Genomic DNA, 11,244 nt, shown 5'->3' with positions numbered 1-11,244 from the left:
CTGCGTTAGTATCTGTCCCCATTTGTGTGTCTTTTCTCCCCCTCCTGGTCCTCCAGCTCAATTTCGGTCTATTTCTTCTCTTCATCTTTCTTTCTATAGTATGGAAAGGACTTCTACTTCAGTATTTTTCATTTTCTATTGTGTGGGCCTATTCTTGGAATTGAAACTCATTCTGAGTCTCATGGTAGCTCCAATGTGGTCTGTGTTTCCCTTACTAGGTTGAGACACAGGCCTGATATATTTTCCCACCTAAAGGTAATATTGCCTCCTATTTTTCCTCTTGTATATTTTTTCTTTTCTTCTTATTTTTTAAAAATATCCTTTTCTATTCCACATAGAGAGATCCAGGATTTGTGTATTTTCTGACAAGTTCATATATATATATTTTTTCTGAAACAATTAAACTCTTTTCTGTTTCAAGAGTTTTATTATCTGTGACTATATGGAAACAGAAGGTCTGACAAAAATCGTGAACAAGATCAATGTTGAAAAAATTTGCCACTTTCTCAGCATTTTTTTTTTTGATACTGGTGCACTCAACCACTGAGCCACATCCCCAGCTCTATTTTATATTTTATTTAGAGACAGGGTCTCACTGTCTCACTTTCTGTCATTATCTTGAACAATTCAGGACAGAGGTCTTTAGGAATTGTATTATTTTCAGGGAATAATGATACATTATCCCTGAAATTTTTATGTTTATATGAAGACATCATGGATTTTGAAAAGTTCTAAAACTTTGGTTTATTAGAATAGCCTTAGAAAATAATGATGCAGTTAAGAACTTTAAGGCTTGGATCCTCATTGTTGCTGAGACTGGCTTTGAACTTGAGATCCTACTGCTTCAGCCTCCTGAGCTCTGGGAGGCATGCACTACCATGCTCAGCTTTTCTCAGCATTCTTTTGGTGATGTTTCCTATTTTGAAATTTTATCTGTACAACTACGATGGATCTGTGTGCTTTACTTGACTAAGGATCTATTCTTATGGTTGTGTGAGGCTGGAAGAGCCAAACCTACCCATAATGAGAATGCACAGCTTGACTGTATTTATTCATAAATAGAAATGAAATTCTTTCTCACCTATTTTCCTTGTTTCTGTGGATTGTGTCTTTTTGTTTTAAAATTGCACAATAATTCTCTCCTGGCTTAGATTACAGTATCATGTGTAATGTCAGGATTTTTTTGTTTCTGTCCTTTGCAATGAAATTTCTAGTTTCCTTCTTTAAAAAACACAAATAAAAATATATGGGATGAATTTTGCACTATTGGGTTTTGTTCTTCTCAATGTGTAATTTTGACTTCTTTTTCTCTCAGAAGAATACTTTGATTTGGTGACCATATCATACTACATTCTTTACAAATCCTATTAAACCATTTCCAGAGGAAGAAATGATTAAGTTATTTGCTTAAGGGCATAAAGCTGAAGATGCAGAGCCCAGTACTTGATCCCAATGTGATTCCTGTAGAGGGGGGGGGGGAATGGGAAGGAAAGAAAGGAGGACTGTGAAGGAACAGAGAGGGCTTCTGGAAGTTGTTTTGGTGTGAGACTGATATTAGGGCTTCAGTGGTGATAATGTATGGGGCAAGATTTTTATAGCAGAGAAATGATCTATAAGACTTCAACAGCTAACTAGAAAAATGTCATGAACCTGTAGATAAGTCTTATTTTAAATAGGGTGAGCTACAAGGAAACTTCCCTCTTGATCTGTTAAAATAGTGAACATTTTCCTGGAGTGGTGAGGCTGAGTTCAGGTCAAGCCTCTCTAATGAGACAGATTACTATTTCCATAGTAGTCCAATCCTGTTAGAAAAAATGCCATAATTTAAACTAAAGAGTTATTCATAACAAAATTATTAGAAAATTGGAACGGGGCATGTAGCTCAGTGGTAGAGTATTTGCCCATCATGTGCAAGACCCTGAGTTCAATTTCAAGAACCACAAAAAGTTAGAAAATTGTGCTTTACAAAATTTTCTTCCTGTGTGTTATGCAGAAGATATGTTGTCTACTTTCTGTCATTATCTTGAACGAGTTCAGGACAGAGGTCTCTTAGGAAATGTATTATTTTCAGGGGATAATGATACATTATCCCTGCAGTTTTTATGTTTATATGAATATCATGAATTTTGAAAAGTTCTAAAACTTTGATTTATTAGAATAGCCTTAGAAAATAATGATGCAGTTAAGAACTTATTCAATCTTATTAAAATTATTGCCCTTAGAGCAGAGAGCTAAGTATTTATATGTTTCCCAATATTTTTATCACTCTTATAATGGTTTGAAATGTTATCCTCATGAACTATCTTAATGAACAGTGACTACTTTAAAATTTTTTTATTTGTTTTAGTTAGTTATGCATGACAGTAGAATGCATTTATGCACTTTGATATAAATCAGACATAAGTGGGGTATAATTTCTCATTTTCTTGATTGTCCATGTTGTAGAATCACATCAGTCATGAAGTCATACATGTCCATAAGGTAATAATGTTTGTTTCATCCTACTGTCCTTCCTATCCCCATATCCCCTCCCCTCCCTTCACTCCCCTCTACCTAAAGTAGCTCTATTCTTCCCTAGTGCGCCCCCCCCCCCACTTTGTTGTGAATTAGCATCTGCATATCAAAGAAAACATTTGGCCTTTGGATTTTTGGAATTGGCTTATTTTGTTTAGCATGATATTCTCAAACTCCATCCATTTACCAGCAAATGCCATAATTTAATTCTTCTTTAAAGCTGAGTAACATTTCATCGAATAAATGTACCACATTTTCTTTATCCATTCATCTATTGAAGGGCACCGGTGGTTGATTCCATAGTTTAGCTATTGTGAATTGAGCTGCTGTAAATATTGATGTGGGCACGTCACTGTAGTATGCTGATTTTAAGTTTTTTCGTTTATATTCGTCACAGTGCCTGGTTTTAAAAAAAGAAACTTTACACTGTTTGGCTTGAATTTTTCTCTAAAGCATATATTTTAGTAATTATGCAGAATGCTTTCATTAGGGCATAGAATGATATATATTACATCTATGTTAATAAAACCTACATAATTAACAACAAGGTGAAAATGAGTCACAGACATAGCACATTGTCTGCAGTTCGAGAATGATATTGGGGTCAATGGCACAGCCTAGTGGAGAATGAATGAAAGAGGCAGCCTGGCTCTTGTGCTGTGATATCAATGGTTCATTTGTAGGTCTACAGTATTGACAAATACTAACAAATGTAACTAACAAATATAGCTGATTTAATCTTTTAATTAAAACTACTTGTAATAACATTTATATCTAAAATTGTTTTAATTCTATATTTGAGTTTTAAAAATTAATCTATAAGTAAACTAAATGTAAAATGATTTTACAACATGAAAGCTTGTTTAACGATTATTGAATATTTGGATGTTTTGTAACTGTAGTTCATTAAAAATATAAATATTGACATATACACCCTTCTTATCCTCATGTTGTTGATTTCTCCATATGCACAATTTACATTGGAAAATCTTTTTCTATCTACATCGAATCTCATAGTAACACAGATTAAGGGCATAGCAACATTTTTTAATCTACAATCTTAATTTTGTTACGAGTTGATATAAGTAGATTTGGGAACAGGAATGTAAAAGGGCAATATACCAAGCTTTGCCTTTCAGGGAACATATGAAATTAGAAATCTTAGAAACTGAATGTTTTGGGCTGACGTAGTGGTACCTATTTACCCTCAAGTTCTTTTCATCACCCGAAGGGATTGAAAAGGTACCAGGTCATTTACTTGACATGTCATCAATGTTGGCTTAGTAAAGTTTGTAGCTACTTGTCCACAGTTCCCATTCCTTCTCCTTTATAAATCAAGATGGGACAGAGCTTTCTGAACACTGCAAGACAGACAGACAGAATGGCAAATGGAGTAGAGGTGATTGTACTGTGTTCAGGCCAATCAGGTAGGACCTGCTACAGTTTGGGTGTCTGGTTACTCTGGCAGATTGTGGTCCAGAAGGGAATAACTTTTAATGTCCTACCACATGGCAGGATAACTGTGGTTTACAAGAATTATAATCAATTTTGTATTTTCAAATATCTAGAAAAGAGAATTTTAAATGTTTCCAATTCAAAGAAATTTGGAGTGATGATGTGCCAGTTGCCCTGATCTGTTCATTATATGTTGTGTATGTAATATTAGACTGTCACCCTGTGCCCCATGAATATTCACAGATATTATGTGTCAATTAAAAATAAAACTAGAAAAATGCATTGTTAATAAAAAAAAAATTTGCTGCTTCTACTGTGACCACTGTTGAAGAAGGCAAGGGAAAGATTTTTTTCTTGACTTTGCTCATGTTCTCTGAGGTCTCATAGAATGACTAAACTTCTACCTTGCTTTGGGAGTAAAGGGAGACCCTTGTCTTCTTTTGTCCTGTTTTCCCCCAAAGGTAGAGCATCGGCTAATGGAGGAGGCTAATACTGGACCACCTTTTGCTTTGAGCGAGTCCACTCTGCAGTGGAGAAAGGGATCAGGCTAACTGAGCTTTCCTTCCATGACTGTTACTCTTTCCTCAACAACCCCTGTTTCATGTGCATGGATCTTTTAAAAGTCGCCTTTTCTCCAACCTGGAAGGAGAGTCCATTGTCTTCGTTCCTCCCCTCCCGCAGGGGGCAGCCTGATTCTGTGGTTGAGATTTATTGCTGCTTCTGCCTTATTTTTTCTTTCTGGCACATTTGTATCATCTTGGCATTTCCTTTCATGGTGGTAGTATAATTTGCCGATTCTGCTGCAGTGTGTGTGAAATTCAGAGATTCAGTGGAAGAAAAAAGGGGAACTCATTTTGGGCTCAGATTTCAGGCCCATATTTCTGTCCAGCTTTGTTCTGAATCCTGTTTGAAAAGTCCTTCTATATAAATATATAAACTATAAACATGTCTGTTGTTTCCCTTTAGATTTTTAATTCTTAGGGATGTACTCCTTTGTGTTAGAAATGAAAATTAAATTCACACTAAAACACATTAAGATGAAGTCTTTTTTGTTGAAGCTTCATAACTTTTCCTTAAAATGAAATTCTCTTCCTTCCCTTTTTACTTTCCACTTTTTCCTTCCTCTTTCTTTTTATATTAAGCACTAATATTTCTTAAAAGTAAAATATTGCACATTCCTTCTTTGTTGAATATTGTCATGCTCTTGGTGTCTCAGATATTTTGCTCGATTCTCTGCTACTTCTACTAACAAACACATACACACACGATTGACTATACCTGCTAACGGCACAGACCTCCATCCCTTGCCCCTTCTTCTGACTATAGATAAACACTCTTAAGTTCGTGTGTATTACTTTTTACAGTTTTTGAAATTCTACTCCCTACTTGTAAGCCCATAAATTATAATCAGAATAGTGTTATGTTTAAAAATGTACATACTGTCTTCATACTAAAACTAATCTTTTGCATCTTCTTTGTGAATTCAAAGTCATGTTTTTAATGTTTTTCTTCATGTTTGTTTTGATATAAGCAGCAGGTTTTTATTTATTTTTAATCCTGGATACCAAGGCCTGTGTAGGAGCATCTGCTGAGGTCACCTGGCACTTAAGCTCAGATCCCCTCCCTGTGTTGTCTATCTCAGTCCATTTCGCTTTCACTTGTTGGAAAGGCTCTTCTGCCTTTTCCAAAGTTCATGTACTTTCATTAAGATCAGTTACTTTGTCTCTATTTAAATAGCCATACACCTGTTAAATAATTGCTATAGAAACTGGCCTAAATTTTGTATTCAAAATGTGATTACACATATAGCAGCTTTAGAATTACTTGGTAGCCTAATTAATTGACATCCAGAATATTATAAGGAACTAAAAAAGCAGAACACACACACACAAATAAGCACACACACAAAAAAACTCCGTAAATAACCCTATTAGAAAATGGGCTAAAGAACCAAATAGACACTTCTCAAAAGAAGACATACAGATGACCAAGAAGTTTATAAAAAAGTCCAATGTCACTAATCATCAGGAAAATGCAAATCAAAACCAGAATGAGATATTATCTCACCTCAGAGTGATTATCATCAGAAAGACAAACAAACAAAACACAAAAGGTACATAGTGTTGGCAGGAATGTAAATTAGTGCAGACATTATGGAAAGCATAATGGCCTCAAAAAACTAAAAACAGAGCTATAATATGATCTAGCAATTCTGCTACTGGGTATATATCCAAAGAAGATTACATCATGATACCAAAAAGATACTTGCATCCCCATGTTTATTCCTGCACTATAATAGCTAACATATGGCATCAACCCAGATGCCCTTCAATGGATAAATGGATAAAATAATGCGGTGTTTTTTATTTATTTAAAAAAATAATGCCACAATGGGATATTTATTCAGCCATAAAAAAGAATGAAATCCAGTCATTTGCAGTATGCATGTAACTGGAGGTCATTATGTTAAATTAAATAAGCTGGACACTTAAAGACAAACATTACATGTTCTTACTCATTTGTAGACACTAGTAAGTCGGTCTCATAGAAAAATAGAATTAATAATGGTAACTAGAGACTAGGAAGGGGAAGAGTGAGAAGAAGTGGGAAAGTTCAATAAGGGGTCCAAAACACACAGTGGAGGGATTACTTCTAGTTTTTTTTTTGTATAGTAGTGTAACTCTTGGTTATGAGTCTATCATATATTTAAAAATTTCTAAAAAAGAAGACTGCAAAATTACCAACACATGAAAATGATTAGTGTTCGAACAGATGAAAATGCACTCAGAGACTAAGCCTGGGAGGGCTATTTTCATGGGCAGCAGAGTGTGTGGAGGATTGGCTCTTCTGCTTCATGAGTAGAATTCTTGGGACCATCCTGAGGTCCAGACACCTAGCAGGAATCAGAATCTGCCTTTAATGGAAGATCTAGTACTTAACAATTTATTGTTTTTGCTCTTGGTATTTGCTAATCCCATAATTTCAGTTTTTGTGGTAATTAGTGTTGTATTTTAGTAGGCATTGGATATTTACTTTAATGCTGTATATTATGTTTTCTGTTGTCACTATTATTTGTCTCCCCCTTTTCTGTTGGGTGCTGTTAATCTACAGGGACACAACAAGTTTACAGGATAGAGACTCTGCAGCTAAATAAATATAGCCAAAGGTGAGCACATCTTGCTTCACACACAAACTATCCACACTAGAACTTCAGTTATATCTCAATACAAAGAATAGAAGAGAGAAAACCCAATACTAACAACTAGGCCCCAGGTAGAAATGGATAGGTGTGCACCTCCAGATTCCACTCACAGATATCTACTCTTATGATAAAAACAGACAGAATTAACACAAAGGCTGTGGATACCACACCTCTGATGGAGTCTCAGTCTAAATCACTCAGGGACATTTTGGCAAGTTAAGACAGTCTCTAAAAAGGCCCACATAATAGTGGAAGAGAAAACCTGTTCCAACAGATACATAAAACCCAACAGAAAATACAAGAAATATGAAAAAACAAGGTAATATGACGACTCCTAAAATTCATAATTTATCAGCAACTGACCTCAAAGTTATTGAAATCAATGAAATATCAGATGAGGAATTTGAGTAATGATTATAAAAATGATCAAAGAATTTCAAGAGAGTACAGAGAAACAATTGAATGCATTAAGAAAGTCAGTACAGTATGTGAAGGAGAAATTCAATAAGGAGATGGAGATGTTGGAACAGAACCAAACAGAAACCTCAGAAATTAAAAACACAATAAATTCAATAAAGTGCTCAATTGAAAGTCTCTCTAATAAAATAGACCATGCTGAAAACAGATTCTCAGAGTTGAAAGAAAAAGTGGCTAGCCATGAATATTCTGACAGTATTAAAGAATAGAAAATAACAATGATCAGAATATATAGAAACTCTGAGACAACATTATTTGAGAATCACAGAATCAAAGAAGTTTGTGAAATGCAGGTAATAGAATGGACAAACTCTTCCAGGGAAATAATAACAGAAAATTTCCAAAACTTCAGTGTAAGATGGACATTCAGATACAAGAGGCATTCAGAACCCCAAATCTTTGAGATCATAAAAGAATATTTTCATTACACATTATGAGTAAAATACATAACATACAGAACAAGGATAGAATTTTAAAAGTCTCAAGAGAAAAATGTCAGGTCACGCTTAGAGGCAAGTCAATCAGAATTACTTCTGGTTTTTTAAATTCTAAAAGCCAGGAGGATTTGGTCTCCACAGTGATGTAGTCTAAGTCTTGAAAGAAAATAACCTAACCAAGAATACAATATCCAGTAAAGTTATCTTTCCAAATCATAGAAGAAATATAAAACTTTTTAAGATAAGCAGAAATAAAAAAAAAAAAACTAGGATTACAAAACTAGAGAACTTTAGTCAGAGATGTACTTCACACAGAAGAAGTAAAAAACAACCCTAGAGGTATCAAGTGAACAAATATTTTTTGACAAGTAGGTAAGCAAATAAGAAACATGACCAAATTAAACATTAGAAATAAATCAAAATCATAGGAATTAATAAAAAACCAAATGTAAATGGTCTCAACTCTTCAATTAAAAGACATATAGTAGTAGAATGGATCAAAAATCAATATTCAACTATAAGTTGCTTGCAAGAAACTCATCTTTCAGGCAGAGATAGCCACAGGCTGAAAGTGAAGGAATGAAAATTCATGTACCATGGAAATGGAACCTGAAAATAAGCACAAATAACTACTCTCACATCTGACAATGCAGATTTCAAATAAAAAATTAATCAGAAGAGAGAAAGAAGGTTACTTTATACTGGTAAAGGGAAAAATCCCAAAAGAAGATATAATGATATAAATATTTGTGGTACAAACTTCAGTGAACCTAATTACATAAAACAGACAGTACTTAGACTCAGATAGACCCCAGTACAACAGTGATTTCAACACTTCTCTAAACAATAGATAGATCATCCAGACAGACACAGTGAAGACTGTACCTGAAAATGCAAATCAAATGGACTTCACAGACATCTATAGAATATTTCACCCAACAAGAGCTGAATATATTTTGATCTCAGCAGCTCATGGAAACTTTGTGAGTTTCTTGAAAATAGACCACATTTTAGGACACAAAACAACTCTTAGAAAATACAAGAACTAATATAATTCCTTGCATCTTATTATATCATAATGGAATAAAATTAGAAATAAACACAAAAACACCATACAAAAACAATATAAATACATGGAGATTGAAAAATATGTCTTTGAAGAAGGAATTTAAAAATTCTAAGAATCAAATGAGAATTGTGGTTTAATATACTTGAACCTCTGGGACATGATAAAGGTAGTTTTAAGAGGAAAGTTTGTAACTATGAGTGCCTACATGAGAAAATCAGAAAGATCCCAAATAAACAAACTAACAATGCATCTCGAAGCCCTGGAGAAGAACAAACAAATTGCATGAAAGAAAAGGTAATAATTAAGATCAGAGCAGAAATCAGTGAAATAGAGAGAAAATAAAACAAAACAATACAATTTACTTAACATGTGCAAGGCCCTGAGTTCAATTCCCAGTACCAAACAAAACAGAATGAAACCCAAAACCAAAAAACAATACAAAAGATTAATGAAATTAAGAGTTGGTTAATAGAAAAGATAACCAAGATTGAAAAGTCCAAAATAAAGAAAATTAATAATAAAAAAGGAGAAGCCACCACAGACATCACAGAAATCCAGAGGATCATTAGTGACTTTTTAAATGCTTATGCTGCAATAAATTGGAAAACCTAAAATAAACAAATACCTTTCTAAACTCAATAGAACATAAACAGACAAAAAACCAGCCATGAGATAAAAGCAGTAATAAAAAGTCTTTCAAAAAAGACAAGCCAAGACCAAAAGTCTTCTCAGCTGAATTCTATCAGACCCAAAGGACTTAAAATCAGCATACTATAGTAACACAGTCACTTCAATGGTTATTATACAGCTCACTTCACAATAGCTAAGTTTGGATTCAACCTAGGCACCCTGCTGATTTTAAGTCCTTTGGGTTTAGACTGAGGAGTGGGATAGCTGGGTCAAATGGTGGTTCCATTCCAAGTTTTCTGAGGAATCTCCATACTGCTTTCCAGAACAGTTGCACCACTTTGCAGTCCCACCAACAATGTATGAGTATATCTTTCCCTCCACATCCTTGCCAACATAATTAGATGCCAACATTGAAACTAATTAATTAAGAATACAAGTAAAACCATATAATTGTTACTTGCATTCTTGAAAATTAGATGCAAAATTCTTACTAAAATATTAGCAAATTGTAGTCAACAACATTCTAACAATATTGCACATAATGACCAGTTGATGTTATCCCAGGAATGTAAAAATGGCTTAACATATGCAAATCAATAAATGTAATTCATCCACATAAACAGAATTAAAGACAAAAATCACTTAGTCATCTCAATAGATGCAAAATATCTTAAGACAAAATTGAGTACCCATTCATGATAAAAACTCTGAAGAAACTGGAGACAGAAGGAACCTATATCAACATCACAAAGGCTATACATGAGAAACCCCAAACCAACAAATGGGGAAAAACCGAAAGCATTTCTTTTAAAATATGAAACAGGACAAAAATATTCACTCTCATTCAATATAGCACTAAAAATTCTAACTAGAACAATTAGGAAATAAAAGGTATTAAAAAAGGAAGAAGTCAAATTATCATTGTTTGTAGATGATATGATCCTATACTTAGAAGATCCAAATTATCATTGTTTGTAGATGATATGATCCTATACTTAGAAGATCCAAAAAACTTCACTGTAGAATAAATAAACTCAGCAAAATAGCAGATTATAAAATCAACATACAAAAAGCAATAGCTTTCCTACATATCAATAATGTATCTACTGAGGAAGAAATCAGAAGAACAATTCAATTCACAATAGTCTCAAAAAATTACCAAGGAATAAATCTAATCAAGGAGTTAAAAGATGTACACAATTAAAACTATAGAACATTGAAGAAAGATGACAGAAGATAGAAAGACCTCCCATGTTCTTGGATAGGCAGAATAGATTATGGTAAAATGTTCATAGTACCAAAAGCAGTGAACAGATTCAATGCAATCCCCATCAAAGTACCAAGGGGATTCTTTACAGAACTAGAAAACAAAGTGCTAAAAATTTATTTGGAAGAATAAAGGACTCAGAATAACCAAAGCAGTTCTAAGCCAAAAAAAAAAAAAAAAAAAAAAAAAAAAA

This window comes from Marmota marmota, unplaced genomic scaffold (assembly GCF_001458135.2).
Source record: "Marmota marmota marmota unplaced genomic scaffold, marMar, whole genome shotgun sequence".
NCBI lineage: Eukaryota > Metazoa > Chordata > Mammalia > Rodentia > Sciuridae > Marmota > Marmota marmota.
This window is presented reverse-complemented; position numbering follows the sequence as displayed.